Source organism: Carlito syrichta, unplaced genomic scaffold, assembly GCF_000164805.1.
Source record: "Carlito syrichta isolate Samal-C Ts95f unplaced genomic scaffold, Tarsius_syrichta-2.0.1 Scaffold289308, whole genome shotgun sequence".
Taxonomy (NCBI): domain Eukaryota; kingdom Metazoa; phylum Chordata; class Mammalia; order Primates; family Tarsiidae; genus Carlito; species Carlito syrichta.
The window spans coordinates 96,655-123,581 of record NW_007233404.1 but is presented as its reverse complement, the minus strand read 5'-3'; the positions used below and the strand labels follow the sequence as shown (position 1 = coordinate 123,581).

Below are 26,927 nucleotides of genomic sequence, written 5' to 3'. Positions count from 1 at the left end.
TTCCCTGAAACAATGAGGCTGCTCTCTGTTCAGCAGAAAGTCATGCAGCAGGATATTGTTTTGTGAGCATCTCCCTGCCTCCCCGCGCCTTCTAGGGGGAAGACAGCCCATGTTCCCTGGGGCAGCTGCCTGCATGTGGTGTTCCTAGACTCTTTGCCACTTGCTAAGGAACAATTCTGAGGACGTTGGACTCACTCATTTCAGAAGCAGTTTTCTTCTCAATAAGCCAATCTGGAATGACACATTTGTTTGACCCTCAACTAAAAAACATTTTAATGGCTAATTTTTAAAAATATTCAGAGAAGGGAGCCTGCTTTAGCAGTTATAAACTCTTGGCCAGTCTTGTTTCACATATATCTCCCTGCATTCCAGGGCTAGAGTAGAAAAATGAAGTGCTTGGAAAAGTGGAGAATTAATAATCTCGTTGAGCAATGTGTGTGTGTGTGTGTGTAAGAGAGAGAGAGTTCTAATACGTCATATGACTTGTGGACCCTTACAATGTTGCTATCAGAAGCATGGGGCTCTAAAAAACATTTAGGTCCACATTTTAATTTTAAATTTAATGATGCAGTGTAGCTATTTTCAAGATATCAGATATCTATCAGTAGACAACAACAACAAAAAAACACGGTCAACTTTCCAGAGGTTCCTATCTCTAGATTGCTATTTTTGTACAGGTAAAACATCTAGTTTATGTTTCACGGTACATGAAACAAGAATTGATTCTGGTCATAGCTGAACGATGAACCTGGGGTCTGGTCACTTCAGGGTGACCTCGGGCAAGTTATTGAATCAGTTACTCGTGGTTACGCTTTCCTATTTCTTTCCTTTATTTGTTTTTTCTTTCCAGTTTTTTGTTTTAGGTTACTTTTCTTTTCCAAAACATTCACTATTTTCCACTGCTTACAGGATAGAAACCTTTAGTCTAATATTTGAGAATTACCACACTCTTACACAAACCCTGTTTTCCAACAGACATTTTTGATTCTTCGCGGCTACAATTATTCTCTTCGGTTACAGTGATTTGTGACAAGAGGCAAGTTTGTGGACAAGAAGTTTGCTTAATTCATCTTTGTATCCACAATCACTAACACAATGACTGATCTAGTGTAGACGTTCAATAAATGATTAGTGGGTGGATAAATGGGAGCCTCACTTCATCTCTTTTTTTGTCTTATAATGTTATTAGACCTTGAGTGGGTGGGGAAAAAAAATACCGCAAAGCTTTGATTTCTTCAAAGCACCCAAGATGTGATTTATTTAGAAGATTGTGAATTGATAGCTAGATTCCGGTTTTAATTTATGAAACAGATTTCCAAGTCTTTCCCAACAACTAGTAATTTTTTTTAAAAAACAGTCAGTTGTTGAAAGTTTTATAAATCATGATAAATGTACTCTCTAATAAATGGTGATTATACATGCTTCCACATGCTTAGGAAACACTGGGGTGTTCTTAGTATGTATATACTTGTTTTATTATGTTTTCATGGTCTTATTTGAAATCCTTCTTAAAAAATTAAATTATTGTCCTTCACTAACTCTGCTCCAAGTAAAATAAAATCTTTAGAGCCTTGAATGATGATAATCCTTGTGTTCAGAGCCCATAGGCATTTGAAACACTGTCATGGACCTGATGTTTTTTGAGCCTTATGATAAACAGTGAGGTGGGAAGTTTCCAAGTTTAGCATTCTTTCATGTTCAGTGGTGAAAAGGTCAGGTTTAACACTCATCTTTGTAGTGCTGTGCAGAGGGCAATAAACCAGCCATCCTGGGGTTTACGTGGGTGAATCTGTTCATCATGAAACCCACAAGCTTGAACTACATCAAGAGTATGCATAATCTTGACAAGACTATGAGGACAGCGTTGACAACCAGCAGATACAGGGGTCATTCTCGCAACTGTTGGGACTGTCTACAGGTCGTACACCCAACCTCTTGAGGCTTTACATTCCTCTTCTGTGAAACAGAAGCTTGTGCAATAATTCATACATGGTTGTATACGTGAGGCTTCTACATCAGTGAATTTGGTAACAGGCTAATTACTGAGAGTCAGCTTTGTGCAATATCTGACTGGTCTGTATTTTACTCTCAGTTCAGTTCATTCATTTATCCATAGATAAAATAAACATTAAAAATGACTTCTCATTTGTGTGCTCATGACTCTTATCTACTATGTAACAACAGTGTGCTAGGTGCTACGTCTTTTATGTAAACCTAGAGACAAACTCTCCCAGTTGTGGAGTGATGTAGGGTGTAATTGCTTGGTGGGTTTTTGACTTCACAGCAGAAAAGAATTTCAGAGCGAGTCCAAAGTAAAGTTTTAAAGTAAAGTTCAAGAGAGAATGTGGGTGCCTTAAAGAGAAAGGACACGAGTTTGCTGTTAGCAGAAAGCTTTGTATATTGTCAAAAATGATGATTAAGCAACCTATTTTTTAAGCTAGGATTTGTGAGCTATGGAGGCTACAACAAGCTATTGATCACAGGTTTCAAATCTTATAATTGTACTACCAAGTGTACTTGCATCATGAAGAATTTTTGAGATAATGGAAAAAGTTACTGTTTAAGTACATTGTTTTTAGAGCACTGTACCTCAGTGTCTCTGATAACTCCTTTACTACCTCTGTGATTGACTGCATCAGCGGCCCCTGATTCCAAGGTTGGGTCTGCTGTGCCTGGTCAGTGCGGGTGTTGTTCAGGAGAACTATCTTTTGATAAAAAGCCACCAGGATGCTGACCATCCTGCTCCTCATTTATTTAATTTGCTCTTGCCTACAGAAATTCATCTATCTATATCTGAGCTATGCCTCATCCCCATCTGGGCTCTGTAGACTGCGGGAAAGCCATTCACATCATTCTCACCAAACCATCTTGGGAAGGGCTGCAGGGGGGCATGTGAACTGGGCACTGTCCAGGAGAAGCTCCAACATTAAAGGAAGCACTTACCACATGACTTTCATTCTGTTGACAGTCACCCCTGCTGGCCAGATAGGCAGGTGCTTGCCTCTGTGGCAGTCACTACACTGGCCTTGCCTCTTGGGAAGCAGGGAAGGGAGAAGACACTCTCTGTCCTGCCCTCATGATCTCCAGCCTAAAAGGGGCTCCGAAGACCACCAGTATCACTCTGGCCAGATCCTGTTCCTCCTTTACATGGCCCTCTCCAAGCTCTCTTCCCACGACACATGCAATATTTCCAGAGACATTCTGAAATGAACATTGCCTTTTTATCCAAAGATAGGTATTCTTGCCTGTGATAGTGTCCAACGTTTTTCTTTAATCACGAGAACCCGAATTTTCTTCTGAACCCCACTGTGTGTCCGTGAACTTCCCAAGAGGCTTCCTCCCTACTCTGCAACTGCTCAGCGCCACTCTCAGGCTTCTCTTGAGAATTTCCACACCAGCTGCAGCTCTGCTCCCTCCTCCCTGTGAATTTCTCCTGTGACAAGATGCATATCGCTTTGCATCAGGTTGCATCATATGATGTCAGAAAGCTGAAAGAAAACAAAGTGCTTTCCCTGGGGAACTGGACACTCACGACAACAAAAAGGAGCCTCGGGGAAGGGGCCGATCTTGGGTTTCAGCGGGAGGGTGTCTACTCCTGGCTTCAAATAATCATTCTTTAGTTCCACATTCTATATTGTGTGTGTGTGTGTGTGTGTGTGTGTGTGTGTGTGTGTGTATGCACTTTCTCAATGGACATTAAAAACACATTCTTAGTTCTTAGGTGTCTTCTGGGACTCCAACTTCATTTTTCTGTTTAATAACATTCAAGGTTCAGTACACTACTTGATTTTGTATCCCCAGCATTCCAGGGATAGATGATTAAAATATCATCAACAACACAGGGCACCTTGTGAAATACTTCACCCCAGAACTAATCTCCTATTGATGACTGTTTTGATTGACTAAAAACTCACTTATTATGAGAGACTATAGTGAGATCAAATGTTTTGAAATAAAACTGTATATGTAAAAAATGTAAGTATTGTTCTGTTTAAAAAAGAGATAATATGACATGAGCTTTATTCATTTCTTAATCATGATTTTTTTTTTCTGCTGATGGTCTTTAATTACATTTTATAAAAGAACCTTGAAATCTATTTGACACTGACTTTTTTTCTCATGAGACCTTGGTCCAACTGCTAAGGTAAGATTTCTGAGGGTGTCTGGCTCCCCAGTGGAACTGGCTGAGACATCTTCTCAGAGGATGTGAAGCAGCTGTGAGGTCCTTTGGAGAGACCGTGCCCTGCCCTATGGCCGACGTGCGGTCGAGTCTGCAGGAAGGCCTCTAGCGTGCTCAAGTTGCATGAAGATCAGAAACACACACACACAGATGTGGGATAAGAAGTCACACCATAAAGTAATCTGACTTGAACTCATGGTTCTAGAATAAGGGTACATAAGATAAAATTAGTCCTATTTCCTTTTCCATTCATAATTTTTCCATTGGAGGGGAAACTAGGCCTTCTCGAAATCTACAAGACTGGGCCACTCTCTCCTCAACCACAGGCCACCTACCTTGAGGGAAGCCTCAAAAACCACCGACGGGAAGGGGTGGGCAGGAGGTTGTCTGATGCTCTGCTCTCCCAAATTAATCTAGAGTTTTCCACTGTCATGGAAGACATTTTTCCAAGTCTCCACCATCTTTATCTCCACCCCCATCACCATCTCCACCTCTACCACCTCCCCCACCACAATTCCACCACACGCATCACCCCAGCACCACGACCACCCGCACCGCCATCACCACCTCCACTATCCCGCCATACTCACCACCACATCCACCATTACCCCTCCTACCACTTTCCCACCACCTCCACCTCCCCCCACCACGTCCACCCGCTCCATCACCTCATCACTGCATTTCAGACCCAGGGCAACCGGTGGCAGTGCTGGGAAGACAGATACGGAGAGTAAAGAACAATTGTGCAAATAATGGTCCTCATTTGGCTGGCGTTGGTCTTGGGCATGTCTGGGGAATTGAATTCCCCACTGAAGGGTATCACCACATAGGAGAAGATGGGACAGAGGAGGGCAGGAGTCTGGGCTCCGTCCCGAGGCAGTGCTGGCATCCAGGAACTCACAGCTCTCACTGCTCCAGCCTGTGGATCATGAGTGAGTCAGCAGAAAGGTCATTGAACCCAGCCTGGCAGGCACCAGACTCTGTAGACGTACGTGCTCCGTGCCAGGGCTGCCCCAGAGTGTCCCGCCTCCTGCCCTCTCCCGGTTTCCCCTTCTTCATCTTCTTCGGACCTGAGATGTACCATCATGCTCAACCACAGCGAGCAGCTCCCTGCTGGGCCTGAAGCCCAGTGGCTACCCAGGCCCGGGTCCCTCCTCGCTCCTCCCTTCCTGTGGCCTCATGGACTCTCTTCAGTTGTTCGTGGTACGATGCTCTTGCTGCCTCTGGCTGTTCGCAGATGCCTTCTCCCTTATCTGAACAACTCTTCCTCTTTGACAAGATGGTTCTCATGGATCCTTCACAACTCACCTCAGAAGCCGGGTTCGGTGGCTCAGCCTGTAATCTCGCGCCTTTGGAAGGCTGAGGTGAGTGGATTGCCTGAGTCCGTGGGTTCGAGGCCCGCCTGGGCAGTGAGACGTCATCTCTACAATAAATCAAAAAATCAGCCGGACGTGGTAGCGCACGCCTGTAATTCCAGCTACTTGGAAGGCTGAGGCGGAAGGATCGCTGGAGCCCAGCAGGTCGAGGCTGCGGTGGCCGGGAGCGGCCACTGCACTCCAGTCTGGGCGACAGAGGGAGACTCCGATTCAAAAAAAAAAACAAAAAAACTCACCTCAAACATTATTTCCTTGAGGAAACTTCTGATCACTCTCAGATTAGGCAAATATCCTCCTTTTTTTATGATGTCATGTGCCGTGTACTTCTTCAGTGGTTACAAAACAGAGCAAACACTTGTGAGATGCACTGATGTAATCGTGGGCTCCCTGTTTCCTGGAATTTGGCCTTGCCCCCCTTAGCCTGGGCAGCCCCTCACTCCGGGGGAGGAAGGGTGATCAGTGGGAGTGCGGAGAACAGGTTGATCCGTACATGTAAAGATAGGCAGCTTCTGGCACGTTAATTGGGATACTTGAGTTCACAGAAACACACCAGGCCCGAAGGCTAGGCTTTGGAGAGAAAGAAAAAGATTTCCCAACGTGGGGATTTCCCTTTTTGACATGTTCAAAGCCAGGCAAAGTGGGTCTGATCATGGAGTTTGGTGTAAGGATGGTGCAGATGGAAAAGAAGGAGAAAAGGATGGCCTTTTGTGTTCCACTCCACAAAGAAGGGGCAAAGCAGAGTGAGATAAAGGCCGGTGAGTATTGGGGTGCCTGTCTACTCCTCCACGGGGGGCTTGCTCTTCATGGTTGACAAGGTAGGAGGTGAGGATGAGGGTAGGAATGCATTACGAAAATCTAGAAAGATGAAGGGTTATTTGTCAAGGGCAGATAGGCTTTGGCCATGCTTTTTTTTTTTTTTTTTTTGGGAGTTGGAGTCTCACTCTGTCGCCCAGACTGGAGTGCAGTGGCCGCTCCCGGCCACCGCAGCCTCGACCTGCTGGGCTCCGGCGATCCTTCCGCCTCAGCCTTCCAAGTAGCCAGAACTACAGGCACGCGCTACCATGCCCGGCTGATTTTTTGATTTATCGTAGAGATGAGGTCTCGCTGCCCAGGCGGGTCTCGAACCCGTGAACTCAGGAAATCCACTCACCTCAGCCTCCCAGAGGTGCGGGATTACAGGCTGAGCCTCCGAGCCTGGCTTGGGCCATGCTTTTTAAAAAGACTTTGTGCATATATGAGGGGGACCCCAGAAAACCAGGATTATCTTTTGGAGGACATGCCCCTTGTAGTACAGGCTTCTTCCACTAAGTAAGTGTTCTAGAAACCCATCGGCATCAGTGTGCCAGCTAGCATTGTGATGAGAGTCCCCATTTGGCTTCAGTGAATTTTTTTTGAGATTCTTTCAGTACATTTGTCCATTTCACGATTTATAAGCTTACCTACCCACATTGCACTGACTGTTCAGTAGTTGTTTTTTTTTTAACCAAAAATGGCGCAACCCACGTGCCTCACCCTCCCTATTCACCTGATCTCGCCTTAAGCAACTTTTTTTGTTTTGTTTACCTGGATGAAAAAGTCCTCCAAGGGAAATGCTTTGCTGATGTGGAAGAGGTGAAACCAAAAACAGCAGAAGCACTGAAAGGCATCAAAATGGACACGTTCAAAAACTATTTTGGAACAATGGAAACAGCATCTCGATGGACGTATTGCACCCAACGGAGAGAACTTTGAAGGTGAGTAAAGTTTAAACATGTAAGAATACCCAATGTTTTATAAGTAAAGTCCGAGTTTTTGGGATCTTCCCTCATATGGCCTTGTCGGTTTCCCGTGGGTGTGTAGAGGGAACCAGAGAACTTTCCAGAGGTTGTGTCTGGGGCAAGGGTTACCTAAGTCTGAAACCCAACGAAAATCACGGACAGTTTCAGGGGAGTCTGTGAGGCTGGTGAGTGTGCAATCCAGGGAGCAGGGGGAATGACTGGGGCATCCAAGAAAACGGCCTGAGGCAAAAGATGTCAGCTTTCGCCAGCCATGACCTTTAGCTGTCGGTGATGGGGAAGCGTCAGGGTGGGTCCTGTGGAGACGACTGGGTCCGAGGGTTCCGCAACCCAGAAGCATCATGGGAAATTTGGGGCCTGAAGAGAGAGATGGCACATAATCAGGGTAAGTACGTTCGTGGCGTCTGGCTCTGTGGTCAGATCCATATTTGAATCTTGAGCCTACTACATACAAAAGATAGGATGTTAGCATGGCAGCTGAGCATGCTTGTACCTCAGACTCCCCACGTCTCACAGTGCTGCTAAAAAAATTAAGTACAGTCACCATTTGCAGAGTCCTTAGAACAGGGTTTCCAAAATAAGACATATATGTGTTTGCTAGTAAAACGAAAAAAATATGGACAGGAGAATTAAAGAGTAATATAACACTACACACAGCCATAAGATAATACATGTTGATATCTACCTGAAATGAATACATTTCTAGGAAAATATAACTACCGAAAATATAAATACCTTAAGAAGATACGGGAAATTTGAATTTACCAATGCTATGGCGGACACTAAGAAAAGCTGGGGTAAAGCTATTCTTCTGCTGATAGAAAGATATATTTATATTTTGCATCCACTTATTCATTTAACAAGCATCAGTTATTTATCTACTATGTACCTCATGCTGTCTTTGTTCTATTAAAGATAGGGTTATGCTTTTTATTTTCATTTTTTGAACACTTTTAAAGTAATCCATGCTTCTTGTTAAAACAAAAGTCATGATTGTCAAGTGGTAAAGATAAAAAGCAACATCCTGCCTCCTTTTCTTCCTAGTTTTAACTGTCTGCAGTGTGTCCTTTTAAATATTTAAAAATATCTATCATCTGTCTATTGTTTATCTACCTAGCATCTATTTATCTGTCATCTACTCATCTATCATTCTATCATCTATCTATTTATTTATCTATCATTTATCTATCTACCTATGTATCTAAGGGGTGAGTGTGTATGTGTGTGTGTGTGTGTGTGTTTAATCTTAGTAGGATAATATATTCATTTGTTTTGCAACGTGTTTTTCACATGGCGATGTGCCACCATTGCAGCAACGAGCATCATAATCAGGCATGTTTTCTTTCTTTACAACAAGATGAATGCATGAGCCAGTAGCAAAGCCAGTATACTCCCATGCCACTAAACTCCTCCTGCATGAAGAAGGGTGATCCAAGGCCAAGATCTTTTAGACTTTTTCCACACCCTTTGTGAGTTTCCTGAGCTTCCTCTAGCTGCCACTGGTTCACGCATGTCACGTTGGCCTCTTTTCTTATTCGCTGTGGGAGCGTCTAGAATTTTCCTGCCATTTTGGTGTCTGCAACTTTTATCAGAAAGTACCCAGGTCTGAATGCATTTTCTTTTTCTCCTGTTTAGTCCTTGGTGGACCATGACATGAGAAGCTTCAGCTCTGGAAAAGGTGCTTTGATCGTTTCTCCTAATGTTTCTAATATCTCTGTTCTGTATTTTTAAAAATCTCTGTTGGACAGTTGGGCCCTCCTGACTTTGTCTCGTAAGATTTATTCAGGTGTCTGTTTATTTTTCCTTTTAAATCTGGGAGATTTATTTGACTCTACCCTCCAGCTGTCTGGTCTCCACAGCGGACCGGCCCTCTAGACAACCAGTTTGACGTTTCAGTTAAATTTCTATTCAGTCAGTCCTATTTTATTTACCCACACCTCTTTCTTTTTGTGAGTTGTCATTTTCTCCTCCTCTCCTTCCCCTCCCTGTCTGCTCCTTTTTCTAATTGCAGCTAATTCTAATTTTATGGGTGCAATTTGCCCTCTAATCTCTCCAGATCAAACTGGATTTTTTTATGATTCTTATTTCTGTTTCCTCTCAGGTGAGCTGTTTTATTTGTTCATTACGATCATTATCTTTCATGCTGGTATTTTCCTCCTGTACCGGGTGGCCCTGGGCTTGGCTCTTTTTTTATGAATGAGAGGCTGGGTTGATTTATTGTGGGTTTCCTCTGCAGTTATGCACATCTGTTTCCTGCGCAAGCTTCTCTCTTGAATGGTTAGCTACAGGCCCCGTGGATGTGGGTGAGGCATCAACAGCCGGAAGAACAATCGGGTAGCCTGGGGCCCTCCCAGCCCCACGCCCCACGCCCCTCGCCCCTCCCGGGCCAGTTACCAAACTGGGAAGCTTTCCTCTTTCCTGAGCACGGATAACGAGAGCACGGAGACTTCTTCCGCTTCCTTGATCCATGCCTTCCTCTCTGTCTCCGTCCTTTTTGCAAAGCAGCTCCAGGCCAAAAGAACCTCTTGACGGTTCTGTGTGTAAGTAGTTAGGTCCAAACAACGTAATAACGACGCATGTCCTAACAACTTACCAGCTGTTTGAAAAACGAATGCATAGGGATTAAAAAGAAAAAAAGAAACACTTTTATCCTTAAATCACTATTGCTGACCACAGGGATGAATTGCCCAGCTTCTTCTCAGACCCCAGGCCCCTTTGCTCGAATTTTCTGTCCCACATTGATTTTTTGATAGTGCTTATTTGTTTGCTTTTTAAAAACCATAGCAACTGCTGAAAACCCAACTTCACAAAGATATGTCATCAGGAAAAGGAATGTCATGCAACCAAATGTTGGGACCATGGCCTATCTAAAGCAAATATTTCAAGTGGTGACTGACGGGTGTCCAGGATGACTGTTTCCCTCAAAAATTTAAAAACTCCACAGCACCCCTGTGAGTTTGCTAGGGAGTCCTGGGCCTTGTGTGTACCCTTTGGGTCACAGCTTTAGTTTGTCTCTTCTTCCTCATTGACTAAGGTGAGGGCCTACTCTGTTTCTTTTGGTCTCTAAATCTTCACCGAGAAATTGATTTTCTTTAAAAAAAAATAGTGTTGGGCTTTAGCTTTGGGAGAAATGTTCCCTCTGACAATCATCTATAGATCCCATTTGGGGGACCAGTGAAAAGGTCTTTATTGACCCAGCAGTTTCAAATCTCACCCTAATGTTTGACTCACAGCAAGTCCTTTACATTCTTGACTTCGAGCTCAGAGCTTTCCCTAGACTTGCTTGGGAAGAAGTTTCCAATAATTCTATTACACTGTTTCCCTTTTTTCTTTCCCAGTCATGTTATGTTTTCATTTATATATTTCCCTTGTCAAAAAAGAAAGAAAGAAAGAAAGAAAGAAAGAAAGAAAGAAAGAAAGAAAGAAAGAAAGAAAGAAAGAAAGAAAAAAGAAAGACAGAAAGGAAGGAAGGAAACCTGGAAAATAGTAAAGTTAGAATTATGTGCTTAGTCAGCTATGCTGAATTTGCTTGAGATTCTAATTGGACAGGACACCAATTGTAATTCCTAAAGTTTGCTTGAATTAGAACAGTGAATTTTGAATCATATTGATTCTTTTTAGATTCTACATTTTATGCTGTCAGTTATTATTTAGCTTGACTTGTATCCTAAATCATACAAAATCCAATCATTATGGTTTCTGCATTTTAATATGAGAATCTGAGGTTCAAAGTTAGTCAATTTTACAATATATTCTAAAGCTAGTGAGAATGGGCACTGAATAATCACTGCTTTCTGAAATAAGGCTGACTAAATTAGAATCACAGAGAGCAGACTTCCTCTCAAATGAGCTCAGTTTTCAAATGAAAATGGAAAAACCACAAAACATAGCAGAATTGCTCATCTTATCAGATGGCTGAGACCTACATTTGTGAAAAAGCGGTTTGGTTCATTATGAAGGCCAGGTTGGAATTTGATGACCCTGAAGAATAAAAGCTTGACGCATACTTGTTGGAAAATGTGAGAGACATTAAGAAATACAACAGAAGTCTTAAATTTCTGTTTAAGACTCAAGACAATAGAACTCAAGGATAATACTCAAAGATGGAACTCAATGGTCGTCAAGAAAACAAGAAGTTATATCAACACAGGGTATGTCTTTGCCAGGCAGCCTTGGTGGAATGTATACAAACTGTTGGCAATGTTATACTTTAGCACATATATGCTTGTCTGAGATATTATTTTTATCATGGGATGAAATATTTCTCACATTTTCTCACTCTACTATCTCCCAGAAACAAGCTTTTTGATAGTCTTTATTTTATGTGCATAGCACGTCCATGGATATTAACCATGGTAGGAAGTAAAATTACCAGCACAATTATTAATGAGGATTGCAATTAGCTGTCAGAAATTAATGTCTCCCCACCCCATATAATCCTCCTTGGTATATTTTGGGCTTCTTTATCGCTGAAGAGAAGCTTTAAAGTACATGTTCTGGAGAACCCTCCTAGGATCTGATAATTTCAAACTGGCACACTGCTGATTTCCAGTAATATACCTACATCTTGATGTCTTGCCATGAATTGCTGGCTCTGATTTGCCAAAGGCTCTCTGAACATCTGCACTGTCACCTTGAACTCACCATGTCCTCATCTGATGGACTTTCCTTCCCTGCTGCCTGTTCTCCTGTATTCCCCTTCTGAGCAGATGATGGTACGACGGTACCAGCTGTGGATGGCAATGCCAGTCTCTCCTGCCTGACCTCAATCCCCCACACAGGGATTGAGTGCCTGTCTGTCCTTGACGGCTGCAGCCACCATACCTTGGCCTCTTGCTTCTCTCTCTGAAATATTTATCTAATCCTTCCCTCTGTCTCTTCCTCCTCCTCCTCCTTCTCCCCCCCCCACTTCTTCTTCTCACCCACGTTTCACTACCTCAGGCCCTGCTTTCTTTCACTTGAATGTTTCTCACATAATATCTCCTTCTCCAGAGATACTGTCACCTTGTCCCCTTTCCAGAAGCTGAGATCGAGTCACACTGCTCTAGAATCTCAGATACTCTCACTGCATGTAAGGAAATACCCACATTTTGGGTCACGTGACTCAAGACCTTCCCCAAGTCTGATCGCACCCTAGCGTCATCTGCCATTTCGTCTATTCGTAAGCCCTATGCAACCGAGCTTTCCAGAATACACTTTTTATATCATAGTTTGTTCTGCTCTTACCCTGAGATGAACTTTTCTGTGTCTCTAAAGTCTACCCACATGTGAATGCCCTGCTAAAACACTCCTTCTGCCCAGACACACATTCACTCATGAGCCTTCATATCAACTGTGATGGCTACTTCAGAACTCACTGGATCTTTCTGTTGTTCCCAAGTCTTTTAGTTGCTGGCTTTGTTTGCTCACTATTCATTCCTTGTCTTATCCCAGACAGATTTTAATGGCTTCAGACTCATTTAAATGTCCATAGCTTCAGTTCTAGACCAGTTTATCCTCTTGCTGTATTTTTGGAGGCAAATTTTCATCCAAATGTACTTACAAAAATTCTTAAGAAATATCTTAGTCAGAAAGCAATTTTGTCATGCTTGCACTATGTTTTTTTTATTAACGGAGATTTGCCCAGAAAGGACTCAATAAGCCAAAAATTTTAGGCAGTAATACATGACATTTAACCTTCTGGAAAGGATTGATTTTGTCATATAGTTATTCACTGTGCACTTTTGAAACATGTATAGGATTGTCAGAGTCTCACTTTGTCGCCCAGGATGGAGTGCAGTGGCATGTTCACGGCCACTGCAACCTCGACCTGCTGGGCTCAGGTGATCCTTCCGTCTCAGCCTTCCAAATAGCTGGAACTACAGACACATGCCACCACACCCACCTAATTTTTTGATTTATTGTAGAGATGAGGTCCTGCCAAGTTGCCCAGGCTGGTCTCGAACCCCTGAGCTCAGGCAATCCTCTTATCTCGGCCTCTCAAAGTGCTGGGATTACAGGCCTGAGCCACCATGCCCGGCCACATACAGGATTTCTAATAAGTTATGTGTTTTAGTTGTTAAGCCATTAGAAGGTGTGAATAAGTTACCCCTTTGTAGAAATCCTATGTGTACCACAGTCTTGCCATATCCTGGTGAGTAGCAAAAATTTTGTGAAGAAAATGAAAAAGTCAAAGCTGGGGAAAAAATAAAATTTCCATCTGAGAAATCTACCTAGGAACCAAATGTGAGGGGTCCTACAGCTAGTTCAAAAGTTGTGTCTGTGTTCTCCTACTGTGGGGGGGAGAGGAACATAAATGAATTTTAACCCAGTAGATTGGTATTAAGAAACAGGTAGAAGAGTGACATGAATCTGGTCATGTGGCTCAGACTTGTTTGGGATAGAAGGTGGCTTTCTCCCATAAATGGGTATACAAGAAACTGGTGCAGAGAATGTGTTGGCTAAAAATAAAAAAAATAAAAGTTACCTTATGGAAGACCTGGGGAAGAATTCAACTGTTTCGGTTCAACAAGCAAGCACTTTGGCTGCCATCACAACCTTACCATGAATTAGCTACATTCTCTCAAGCAAGTCAATGAGTCTCCCTCGGTCTCAGTTTTCTCAATGTTAAATGAGGATTTGGACATCTTTCTTGGTGGCCCAAATCTGGGATGTCCTGATTCTGTGTTTAACTCAGCTGTTCGTTCCACGCAGTTAGATGTTAACAACCAGACTTACGTGCATTGGAAGGGGAAATGGTTGATTCCTTTCTTCCTTCCTCCGTTAGCTTCTAAAGTGCTGCCTTCTCCCGGTTCTTGTTCTGTTCTCCTTGGCTACACATCCTCGGTTTCCATTTTCTCTCTGTTCTTGTATTGTGATCTCCCTGGGCCCCCATCCCTAACTGCTGTCTTCCTCCCTGGCCCTACGAGCGATTCATCAAAGACAGCTTCAGCCATATGTATAGATTCAGCCACCAAATTGTGATTATTAGCTCAGACCTGTTTCTGGAGCTCCAGACTCCTGTCTTCAACCCCCTGCAGACATCTTTGCTTTAATGCCCCCAAGTGTCTCTGACTCTGTACGTACAGAGATGAATTCATTACCCCTTGCCCTTAATTGATCTCTCTTGCAATAGAATCCTAATTGATTTCCTTCCCTTCCATGTAACTCTCTCCAATCCATCTTCAATTTGTCAACAGAATGATCCTACTAAAACCCAAATCTAATCATGGTTCTCTTATGATGAAAAATCTTTAGTTTCCCCATCGCAGTCAGAATTCATTTGAAACTTCTCTCCCAGCTCTTCACAACCTGGCTACCTGCTTTTTGAGTCTTTGTTTCTTACCACCTGGATCCTTCAACTATTCAGGAAAGTTGACTTTTTTTTTTTTCTTTCATGCAGGTCTGTTGGTTTTGACTCCTGTATAACCGCTACCACAATCAGGGTACAAACAATCCTATCACTCCAAAAACTATCCTGGGCTGTCCCTTCAGAGTCACACCTGCCTCAAATCCCTACCCCTGACAATCACTAATCTAGCCCGCATGGGTTTGTCTTTGTTTTTTTTTTTTTTTTTAATCATGAAACAAGATTTATTGATGGGGATGAAGAGCTAGCAGAGTGAAAGTCTTCACGAGTGCAGGACCTGCCACTTGTCCAGGGGGCCACGACTGGAGATGTATTTGACCCCACAGTCATCTGGGATGAGCCGCTTCTCAGTCACTGTGTCTTCAAATTCATCTGCGTTAAACTTGGTAATGCCCCGCTTCTTTGAGATATGATAGATCTGGTGACCAGGGAACTTGAACTTGGCCCGTGTAGAACCTCAATCACATGCTCCTTGTTCTTCAGCTTGGTGCAGATTGACATGGTGACTTGGCCAATGTGCACCCTGGCCACGGTGCCCTGGGGCTTCCCAAAGGAACCTCGCATCCCCGTCTGCAGCATGTCAGCCCCAGCACAGGACAACATCTTGTTGATGCGGATGATGTGGAAGTGGTGGAGCCTCACTCGGGTATGAAAACCATCTTTGCCACAGCTCTTGACCATGTACTTGTTGGCCCAAATACAGGCAGCCTCCAAGTCTTCAGAGGACAGCTGTTCATATTCATCCGACATCACGTGGCCACAGAGTGGGAACTCATCGACTTTTGCCTTCTTCTGCCCCAGGTCAAAGATGCGAATCTTGGCGTCAGGGATACCTCGGCAGAAGCGAGATTTTGGGTGTGGCTTGTTCTTACAATACCAGTAATGACAGGTGGGGCGGCAGTCCATGGCGACACCAGCATCTTCAGTGGTGCACCGAAGAAAAAGAGAGGGTTTGCATTTTCAATGCTGTCATACAAATGTCATCCTAATGCACCTCACCCCCTTTTTTTTTTGAGTTGGAGTCTCACTCTGTCACCCAGACTAGAGTGCAGTGGCTGCTCCCGGCCACCGCAGCCTCGACCTCCTGGGCTCCTTCCGCCTCAGCCTTCCAAGTAGCTGGAACTACAGGCGTGCGCTACCACGCCCGGCTAATTTTTTATTTATTGTAGAGATGAGGTTTCGCCAAGTTGCCCAGGCGGGTCTTGAACCCGCGGGTTCAGGCAATCCACTCCCCTCAGCCTCCCAAAGGCACGGGATTACAGGCTGAGCCACCGAGCCCGGGTGCACCTCACCTCTTGGGACTGGCTTCACTCCCTCATGTAAGGCCTTCCAGATTCATCCAAGTTGTTGCATCTAGTTTGTTTGTTTTTTTTACTGGGTTATATTCCATTGTACCAAGGAACCACAGTTGATTTATTTGCTCACCTTTGGAGGGGTACTTTGGTTGTTTCCAGTTTGGGGCAATTATAGAGTTGCAATAAACATTCATATACAGGTTTTTGTGTGAAGACACATTTTCATTTCTTTAGAGTAAATAACCAGTAGAGATTGCTGGGTCATATGGTAGGGCACGCTTACCTTTATAAGAGCTTGCAAAGCTGTTTCGAGAGTGGATATTTGCATTTTTTTTTTTTTAAAGACTTGTAGCTGACCTTGACGCCCACCTGGGTTTGGAGATCAGGCTTGAAGATAATCACTTATAGGTCGGTCTTCCCCACACACTACAAGCACCTTAAGGCAGAGACCATGTGCATGTTTGTTTTTGTAATCTCTGTAGCCCCAAAGCCCAGCTGGGCGGCCAGTACATAGTCAAATAACTAAGAGTATGTGGTCCTTAAGAGGGTGATGAGTGGGTGCTCACACCCTCGCCGTGCTCCGATAGAGGGACATTTGACATACAGGACAGATGATACTTCACACCCCCCTGCTGTCCATAACAAAATTATTTTTAGTGATGATCATGTAATCAGCAATAGTAAGGATTTTCTTGATTTGTTCTTTAACACCGATTAAAAGCAGTTAAAATGGTGCATGCTTATTTTTAAAGGTTTTCAAATTCAGTGAAACATTTTATGAACTAAAATGTGCATTTACCAAGCAAAAATATTAAGTCTTATTGTTCGTCCTCTGTTACGCTGTTTTAGAATTTAAGCAGAGATAAAAGAGAGCTCTAGATGGTCACCTTCAGACACTGCATCAAAATAAGTCAAGGGGTGTTCTTCTGTCTGCAAAGTCAGTGTACTGTCTTGGTTGATTCAGAGTCTAAGGTGTAAATTTGAGGATAGGTATTATCTCAGAGGCCAGAGAGGCAGGCGAGGCAGGTGTAAAATAGTTTACCCCGTCAACCTGCTCCCCTCAACGAGTGTGAGTGAGAGTCCCTGTGAGTTGGGGTCAGCTGTAAAGCTTGCAGTTTTCTGGAATAACTTTCATGTAGAATGTGATGTTTGTTAAATGATGAAGTGCAAGTGAATTGATTGAAACTTACACATCTGTATTAATTTCGTAGGGCTGTTGTCACAAATGACCACAAACAGGGTGTCTTAAAACAACAGATATTTATTCTCTCGCAGTTCTGGAGGCTGAAGGTCCGCAGGGCTGGGTCCTTCTGAGACCACGAGGGAGTGTCTGTCCCACCCCTGTCTCCATCTTCTGCTGGTCACCCGCAGTCCTTGATGTTGCTTGGTTCAGAGACATGTCACCCAACCTCTGCTCTGTCTTCACAGGTCGTCCTCACTTGGGTGTGTGTGCTTCTATTCACCTGGTCTCATAATGGCACTAGTCATATTGGATTAAGGACTCATTGTACGATGTCAGCTAAAATTGACTACTTCTACCAAAAGCCCCTACTTCCAAAGAAAATCACATTCAAGGCACTAGCGTTTAGGATTGGAATATGACTTTTTTGCGGGGCTCCGTCCAACCCATGATAAATATATATGTGTATCTAGATCATAAATGCACATAGATCATATATACATCTATATGTATCATACCATGTAGATACATATGTGTATCTATGTCATATATATGTGTATATATATCTATATCACATATACACATATAGATCATATATATATGTGTGGGTGTTGTATCACATACATAGATTTAAAAACAGTGACCACAGCAACTATTTAGAATGTTCATCAACAATTGATTTTTGTGTGTGTGTGTTGGGGCCTTTTCTCACTAACTGTATTTAGGATGACTCACTTATGGTGATAAAAGCAGTCCCGTTGTGAGTGGCTCACTTATTGTCTTTAAATTCTCTACAACAGAACTTGCTGCCTGTACCCAAGCTGATGGCTACCTTCAGACCAGCCATTGGTATCCACTGCCCCCACATCCTCGGTGGCTATGGTGGGTGCTTGAGATTCCTGGAGATGTTTGTTTTCTGCGAATATCATGTTTTCGAACAAAGGCACCATCATCTTGAAGGGAGGGAACGTGTAACCCTAGTCTGTGTTGCTGGGGTTCCTGGCAACTGTGGAAGAAACATAACTTCTTCCTGGACCATGAATTTAGCTTGAAGGTAAGCAATTTAAAACATTTTTGCCCGGGCTCTGTGGCTCAGTCTGTAATCCCAGCACTTTCGGAGGCCAAGGCGAGTGGATTGCCTGAGTTCACGGGATGGAGACCAGCCCAGGCAACTTGGTGAGACCTCATCTCTACAATGAACCAAAAAATTAGTCAGATGTGGTAGCATGTGCCTGTAATTCCGGCTACTTGGATGACTGAGGTGGAGGGATCACCAGGCCCCAGCAGGTCGAGGCTGTGGTGGCCATGAGTGTGCCACTACACTCCAGGCTGGGCGATGGAGTGAGACTCCAACTCAAAATACAAAAACAAAACAAAGCAAAAAGGTAATATAAATATAACTACAGTACACAATGGCTACAAATTTTGCATGTGTCTTTAGAATTAAATATGAGATGACAAAACATGACCATAACTGCAGGCCCCTGGAGTTTCCTTCCTCCGTTATTACGTTAAACCAAATAAACGAAGACAGAGTGGAAAGAGTTCATTTCAAACCAATAAGATCAGCAGTGTTTCTCAGCGCGACTTCATCATTTATTGGAAGTAATGTGTACAAGCAATGAACATGATACTGCCTTCTGGTTATCTCAGTACACACATTTGTGAGCAAGCAATTTCACGTGGGAACAGAGCTTTCTGAGTTCTCAGAGGAACGTCATTTTCCCAGGAGAGGGCTCAGAGTCGGGATGGGCAATCTTTGTAGCTAGTTCATAACCATCTCAGGCTGGTGGGTCAGACCTTCTATGATCCAACCACCCTGCTGTCACAGCCTGAAACTATCGCAGGTGACACATACATAGCCGAACCCAGCTGTGTCCCAACACAGTTTTACAAAAACAGGCCAGATTTGGCCCGTGGGCTGCCGTTTGCCAACCACTGACTTGGAAGAAGAGAGGACACAGGGAGGAGAGGGGGAGAAGGCATGACATTTTTGTATGTATTCACTTTCTGTCTTGATGGATGACACGAGATTCTTATATTTTCACAAAACAAAGTAAACTGTGCCTTGGAGTTCACAGTTTATGTCATTGACATTGGTAGTTTCTTTTTAAAAATTTTAGTATGGGTGGTGATTAATTAGGTAAGATTCAAGCTATGCATTTTGTTTAATACACATTTCTTCCTCTACTTTCTTTTATTGCTTAGGTGTTCGACTTCAGTAGTTTTGAGTCTTCAAGCATTTGCTGTCTCCTCTGAGGTCTTGGGGCGTTGCACTGAGAGGCGGTGGGCGGCATGGGGGCAGTGGGGGGAGAGAGGAGGGATGTGGAGGGGGCCCAAGGGTTCTCCTCTCAGCCCTCTCCAAGCAGTGCTAATATCAAAAGCTGCGAGACCAATGTTTCTCAAGCTGGGGGGAGGTGGGTCCTGGCTGTTTGCAGGTCATTAAATCAATGTGGTGGGTCATGACCTGCACTTGAAAGCATAGGCTTGGCTGAAGGACACGAGGCTAGAATGGAAAATAACAAGGTGCATCATTTGTGGGACTCGGTGTTTTGTGAGTTTCTGTTGTACACTTGGACATGTGTGTGTGCTAGATAGCATACTACAAGTGGGACAAGAAAACTGTTCCCATAAAGTAAAAACCTTGGAAAGAGCATTGTCAAGTCACTACATCCCCCCCCACCCCCCGCCTGCCGCCCTTTTTAGTTATATGTAGAGGGGACCATTGTGAAAAATTAGAAAGCAAAAACATCTGAAAAGATTTTGCATGCAGATGGCGTCGTAAGGACTTCTTTAGTAATTTAAAGAGCTCCCAATTATGTCAGGTGTAGTGGCTCACACCTTTAATCCCAGAACTTTTGGAGGCCAAGACAAAAGGATCCAATTCGAGACCAACCCGGGCAGCCTAAACAGACTCTGTCTCTACAGAAAAATAAATAAATAAGGAAGAAATTTCACGTAGAATTCAGGGCTAGGGATGATGGATGTTACTTATGCCAAGCAAGTAAATAAATGAATACAGTGCTGAACTCTCATCAGTGGATCCATCCTTATTGTATTATCTTTTAAATTTTTAAATTTTAAAGGTGTGGGGTACAATTCAGGGTTAGGCATACAAATGTTCATTATGCAGGTGCCATTGTGGATGAGGTGTGCCCCTTCCTTCCCTGGCAGATTCCCACTACTGCCAATCCCACTTCCTCGCTCCCCTCCTGGCAGTTTCCCGCGACTGCCCATCATTTTCTGATAGTATTACGATAATGGTTCAAGGTCCGCTTATGAGTGAGAACATGTGATACTCAGTCCTTGTTTCTGTGAAAAATAACTCAGGATTATAGACTCTAAGTTCATCCAGGTTGCTGTGAAGTTCATGATTTTGTTTTTCTTTATGGCTGCATAATATTCCATCGTGTATATGTACCACATTTTTTTTGGTCCAGTCCTCTTTTGATGGGCTTCACAGTTGGTTCCATGTTCTTGCTACTGTGAACAATGCTGCGAGAAACATACGTGTGCAGGTATCTTTTTGAGTTCTTCCAGGTATATTCCCATTAGGGGGATTGTGGGGTCATATGGAAGGTCGTTTTTTGGCCTGGCACAGTGACTCACGCCTATAATCCCAGCACTCTGGGAAGCTGAGACAGGAGGATCACTTGGGCCTTCAAGACCAGCCTGAGTAACATAGTGAGACCTCATCGCTATGAAAATTACAAAAATTGGCCAAGCATGGTGGGTGAGTGTCTGTGGTCCCAACTACTTGGGAGGCTGAGGCAGGGAGGATTGCTTGAGCCCAGGAGATTGGGGCTGTGGTGAGCTGGGATGGTGGCACTGCACTCCAGCTTGAGTGACAGACTCAAAAAAAAAAAAAACAACCTTTTATCCTCAAAGCAAATATTGGTGCTGGTATGTAATGCACAGACACAACTCTGCCAATTCTCTGCTCACACCCAGCCTCTCTTTGAACTCTCCTATGTTTTGTTCGCTCCCAGGGTGCCCACCTGCAGAGCCACCCCTTGCTGTGATGGACGGGCACTCTTCTCTTACCCACGAGTTGTAGGAAAAGTGAGAATGACTTTAGGAGAAGGGAGAGGTGGACTTCCAACTTTCACCTTCACCACCTTGGAATGTTGGTTGTGATCTCATCTTTGCCCCGTCCCCTTGGCCCCTGCAAAGAGAGACACATAGCTCTGGGCTGGGCTACAGTATATTTGAAAAGTGGAGAAATCGGGATATAAAATAGATTCTCTCCATGAGGCCAGGCAAGACAGCTAACTCTCCCTCACCTTTTCCCTCCCCCGCAGGGCACATCTGGGGTATGGGGCTCTCTTTCCCACTCTCTTCTGATGGCAGTGTCTCCAAGGGCAGTGGTCACAAACTTAATCCCAGCACTTTGGGAGGCTGAGGTGGGAGGATCCCTTGAGCCCAGGAGTTCAAGACCAACCTGGGCAACATAGGAGACCATGTATCTATAAAAAAAAAAAAAAGGCTAAACATGGTGATGCATGCCCGTAGTTCCAGCTACTTGGGAGGCTGAACTGGAAGGATCGCTTGAACCCAGGAAGTGGAGATTGCAATGGGCCTTGATCTTACCACTGAACTCCAGCCTGAGTGACAGAGCAAGTTTCCGGCTCAAAATAAATAAATAATTTAAAAAAATTATGTTGTAAAACAATGAAGTCAAGCCCTTAGAGAGACAGAGTCAGCCCCAGTGAGCATGGGATTCTTGGGGATCTTCATGGAGGGGTGTGTCTGTGCACGGGGAAGGCACGAGCCTCGTCTGACCCGTCTGTAGGTTGGAATGCTGGAAGCACTGGGACCACCACACAGCCCAAACGGGCTCAGGAGCAGTGGGCACAGCATTTTCTGAGCAGTGACTGTGGTCTCAGGAGGCCAGGGCTGAAGGTAGGAGACAACAGCATTGAGTCGACAAGGAGTCAAACTGTGATGTGGAACTGAAGAACACACCATGCATGGATGTCGCTGAGCGAGCTGTCACAGGAACAGAAAACCCAACACTGCACGTTCTCACTCCCACGTGGGCCCTGAACGTTGGGCACGTGGGCACAAAAGCGGGATCAACTGACACCGGACACTGCTAATGAGAGCAGGGAGAGAGGACGAGGGGCACACAGCCACCCACGGGGTACCAGGTCACTGCCGGAGGAGAGAGGCCTCACTGGAAGCCCGGATCTCACCTGCACGCAACTGTCTCACAGAGCAAATCCTCACTCGTACCCCACAACACTAAAATTAAAAACAACAACAGCAATGAATGAACCATGCAATGAGAGTGACAATAAAAAACGTCCTGTTTTTGTTTAGTTGGAAGCCTTCTTTTTCGACAGGTATATCTGGGGCAGTTCAAGGTAAACGTAACAGAAAGCAGGTAGCACCCGGGTGAGATGGTCAGCATCTGTCTCCCCTTCCGTGTCAGAGCCCTGGCACAGGCTGTCTGCTAGAAGACTCTTGACTGTGACCTGGGAACACCGGGCTGCTGTCAGCTCTTGTCTCCCAAGCCTGGGGACCCCACCAGTGGACGGCTTGGCTGTGTGATGTGTCCACACGCAACTGTCCAATCGTAGTCCAGTGTGGGGAAATGTCTTCCTATAAGCAGGGCATCTGAAAGGTAGAGTATGACAGAGTTGCTAATGACATCGTCTCATCATCAGTTGACAAAAAATAGGTGCTGTATTGTAAAGTGACTAATCTATTTGCCTCTTGAAAACCTCTTGGGAGTAGAGGAAAGACATCCAAACATTAATCGCCCACGCTGTACGTGAAAAAAGTAGACAGATGTATTTCACTCTATCCACAACTGGTGAAGTCATGATAACCAGGGATGCTTTTACCAATGCATTTTGTGATTCAATATCCATTATTATTGGGAAATTATTATTAAATAGATACATATGGAAGGATGGACTGATTTAACGAACACTCAAGTCCTCATCCCCTTCCTCCCTGGCCTCACTGTATCTTAGCATTTTGCTACATTTGCTTCAGATAGTTTTTTTTTTTTTTTTTTTGAGTTGGAGTCTCACTCTGTCACCCAGACTGGAGTGCAGTGGCCGCTCCCAGCCACTGCAGCTTCGACCTGCTGGGCTCCGGCGACCCTTCCGCCTCACCATGCGAGTAGCTGGAACTATAGGTGTGCGCTACCACGCCCGGCTAATTTTTGACTTATTGTAGAGATGAGGTCTCGCCAAGTTGTCCAGGTGGGTCTCAAACCCGTGGGCTCAGGCAATCCACTCACCTCAGCCTCCCAAAGGCGCGGGATTACAGGCTGAGCCACCGAGTTCGGCTTAGATAGTTTTTAAAGAATTAAAACTTTAGATTTTATGAAAGCACTTTCTATTTCTATCATATCTTCTAAAATAAATGAAGTCCAGGCACAGTGGCTCACGCCATTAATCCCAGCACTTTGGGAGGCCGAGGTAGGAGGATTGATTAAGCAGATGTTCAAGATCAGCCTGGGGCCGGGCTCAGTGGCTCAGTCTGTAATCCCAGCACTTTGGGAGGCCGAGGTGAGTGGATTACCTGAGCCCGTGGGCTTGAGACCTGCCCTGGCAACTTGGTGAGGCCTCGTTTCTACAGTAAATAAAAAAATTAGCCGGGTGTGGTAGTGCCTGCCTATAGTTTCAGCTACTTGGAAGACTGAGGCGAAAGGATCGCTGGAGCCCAGCAAGTTGAGGTTATGGTGGCCGGGAGTGTGCCATTGCACTCCAGTCTGGGTGACAGAGTAAGATTTCAACTCAAAAAAAAAAAAAAAAGATCAGCCTGGGCAACATAGTGAGACACCATCTCTATAAAAAAATCAAAAACATTAGCCAGGCTTGGTGCTTCTTGGAAGGCTGAAGCGGAAGGATTGCCTGAGTCCAGTAGGTTGAGGCTACAGTGGCCGTGAACATGCCGCTGCACTCCAGCCTGGGCAACAGAGTGAGACTCTGGCTCTAAAAAATAAATAAATATCCCAGCCGGACTTGGTGGCTCAGTCTGTAATCCCTCGCTTTGGGAGGCTGAGGTGAGTGAATTGCCTGAGCCCGCGGGTTCTAGACCCATCTGGGCAACTTAGTGAGACCTCATCTCTACAATAAATCAAAAATTAGTTGGGCGTGGTAGCGCATGCCTGTAGTTCCAGCTACTTGGAAGGCTGAGGCAGAAGGATCGCCGGAGCCCAGCGGTCGAGGCTGCAGTGGCCTAGAGTGGCCACTGCACTCCAGTCTGGGCAACAGCGTGAGACTCCAACTCAAAATAAATAAAAAAAAAATAAAAAATAAAAAAAAAAAATAAATATCTTAAATGATCTTATACAAATTGCATTTTGCACAGCAATGAAGTCAAAGCCTTGAAGACAGGACTGCTTAGTGGCTTTCCCTCCCATGCTGAGAAATTGCCCTGCAGAACAAAGCCTGAAGGGAAGAGCCAAATGGCCCAGGCATGTCCTTTCTGTGCTCAGCCTTCATTCTGGTTTTGTGACCAATAAGATGTCTTTGCTACGGCACAATATGTTCTCTGTCCCAACAGCATATTCTAGACAGGGGGACGCCGGGAGGCATGATTATGACAAAACATACTTTGCTCTGCGGTCGGCGGGACAAGAAACGCCTTTGCAGCCCTGATCACCTGGGTTGGTGTAAAGGTTGGAGTTACTGCAATTTTTACAAGGGCTAGAGTCCCGTTCTCTGCTCTTTGATGAGAAAGTCACTATCTGGTAATGGACACGGAGCTGGGTTTTTTTTTATTTGATTGTTTTTAATGGTGCAGGAGGATAAAGTCATTGTTTTGAGGCAGATGTCTGCGTCCTGATATGTCAGAGTACTCAACTTTCCCCGTACTTCTGCCCACTGCCATATAGCTAGGAAAAAAACAGTGGCCGAGGCCTTCAAAGGGGCGACGAGATCTGCAATTTGTGGAGAGAGATGAAAAGCATCCTGGAAAGAGTCATTTTGAAAAGTGCTCGGGTGGTATTCATGTGCCCATGGCAGAGTGTAAGCGTTTCAGGAAACCAACAGCTGAAGCAATGGGTTTTTCCAGTGCGGGTGTCACCACCCGCCACAGACCTAGTGCCCTGGAATCCCAGGCCCTCAGCAGGAGATGCATGCGAGCTCCCACCCAGCTGCTGTTTACAATGTACGGGTGACCCCCAGAGGTGCCACCATTTGCTTACCTGGTTTTTCCTGGCTGTTGATTCCAAAGAAATCTGGGTCAAATAAAGAACCCTTTCAACAGTTTTCAGGAAAATAGAGGGATGAGCTTTGGTAGGAACCAGATACCTTCTCAGTGCAAGCTTTCTGTCTGAAGTCACAGGGACTTTCCTCCATAACTGGAGGCCATCTTTCTCAGCCCCTACCGTAGGGGGCTTAAGTCAGAACCCGATTCGTGCAGACTCTGAAGAGAAGGCTTTGGAAGTCACGTCTGAGATCAAGCCAACTTCCTGGAGGAGGGGATATTGGAATTCTGAAAAGACAGCCAAGTTCCATCCAGAGGACTTTGACTTGACACCTAGCTCATAAAAGAAGCCAGTCGAAGGCTGTTTAAATGGGTACAGCGACAAGGCCTTTGTGGGCAAATGAATTCTCGGAGTATGAAAGGGCAAATCCTGCCTACAACCGGGGTACATCTGCTGGACCCTTTTCCTGGAGTGCTCCTGTCCCAGATCGCTGATCGCCTTGTGCTGAGTTTTTCTTTCAGTTCTCTGTGTAGATGTCACTTGATCTGTAGGGCCGTCCCTAACCACTATGAGTAAAAGCTCCTTCTCTCTCCCCTTGCCCTCTCTTGTTTTCAATAACACGACTGCCTCACGTGTTCTATGACTAAATGTGTATTTGGCTATGGATCATCTGTTTGCCCCTTCCAGAATGTGAGTTACCGTGAGACCAGGCCCTGGATGTGTCTTATCCACTGCTTTATAATCAGGCCTAGGATAGAGCCTGGCACAGGCTAGGCTTGTTTTAATTATTTGCTGAATGAATGTATGTATGATTGGATACATGTCTAAGCAGAAGTTTAAAAACCCTAAATTCCTAGACTCCGGATTTTATTTTCAAGAGCGCGTTTGGCTTTGTGTTGTGTTTAAGTAACTCATTTAGACTTCTTTCAAAAGGGATCTTTGATGCCTTAACAAAATGTATATAGAATAACATAAAAATAGATAATAAAGTCAGAGCAGAGAGAAAAACAAGAGTGGCTTCATTCTTGCAGGCAGAAAACACGTATTCTGAAAAATACATTTCTCACATATTCTAAGACAGAACACAGGAAGTAAAAGACATCTTAGGACAGTGGTTCTCCAACTGTATTCCTGTGGAAAGGGTGTGCTTTACCATTAAAATAAAATAATGGGTCAGGCTCGATGGCTCAGTCCGTAATCCCAGCACTTTGGAAGGTTGAGGCGAGAGGATTGCCTGAGCTTGCGGGTTCGAGACCAGCCCGACAACTTGCCGAGACCCATCTCTACAATAAATAAAAAATTAGCCGGTTGTGGTAGTATGCGCCTGTAGTTCTGGTTACTTAGAAGACTGAGGTGGAAGAATTGACGGAACCCAGCAGGTCAACACTGGGGTGGCCGTGAGCGTGTCAACGCACTCCAGTCTGGGCGACCGAGTAAGACTCCAACTCAAAAAATACATAAATAAATAAAATAGAATAATGACCTTTCCCTGGGGCACACACGAGGCGGAGAGAATAGGTAGACTTTTCTTAATTGAAAAAGTTCCCTACTAACTTCTTAAATCTTTGGCACATTCTCCTGCTTATCTGCCAGAAAGCACTTA

At 44.5% G+C, this 26,927-nt stretch overlaps 1 pseudogene; it reads right to left on the bottom strand.

Moving 5' to 3' along the window:
• Positions 1-14,941: 14,941 nt before the first annotated feature.
• Positions 14,942-15,601, bottom strand: LOC103256372 (annotated as a pseudogene).
• Positions 15,602-26,927: the final 11,326 nt, after the last annotated feature.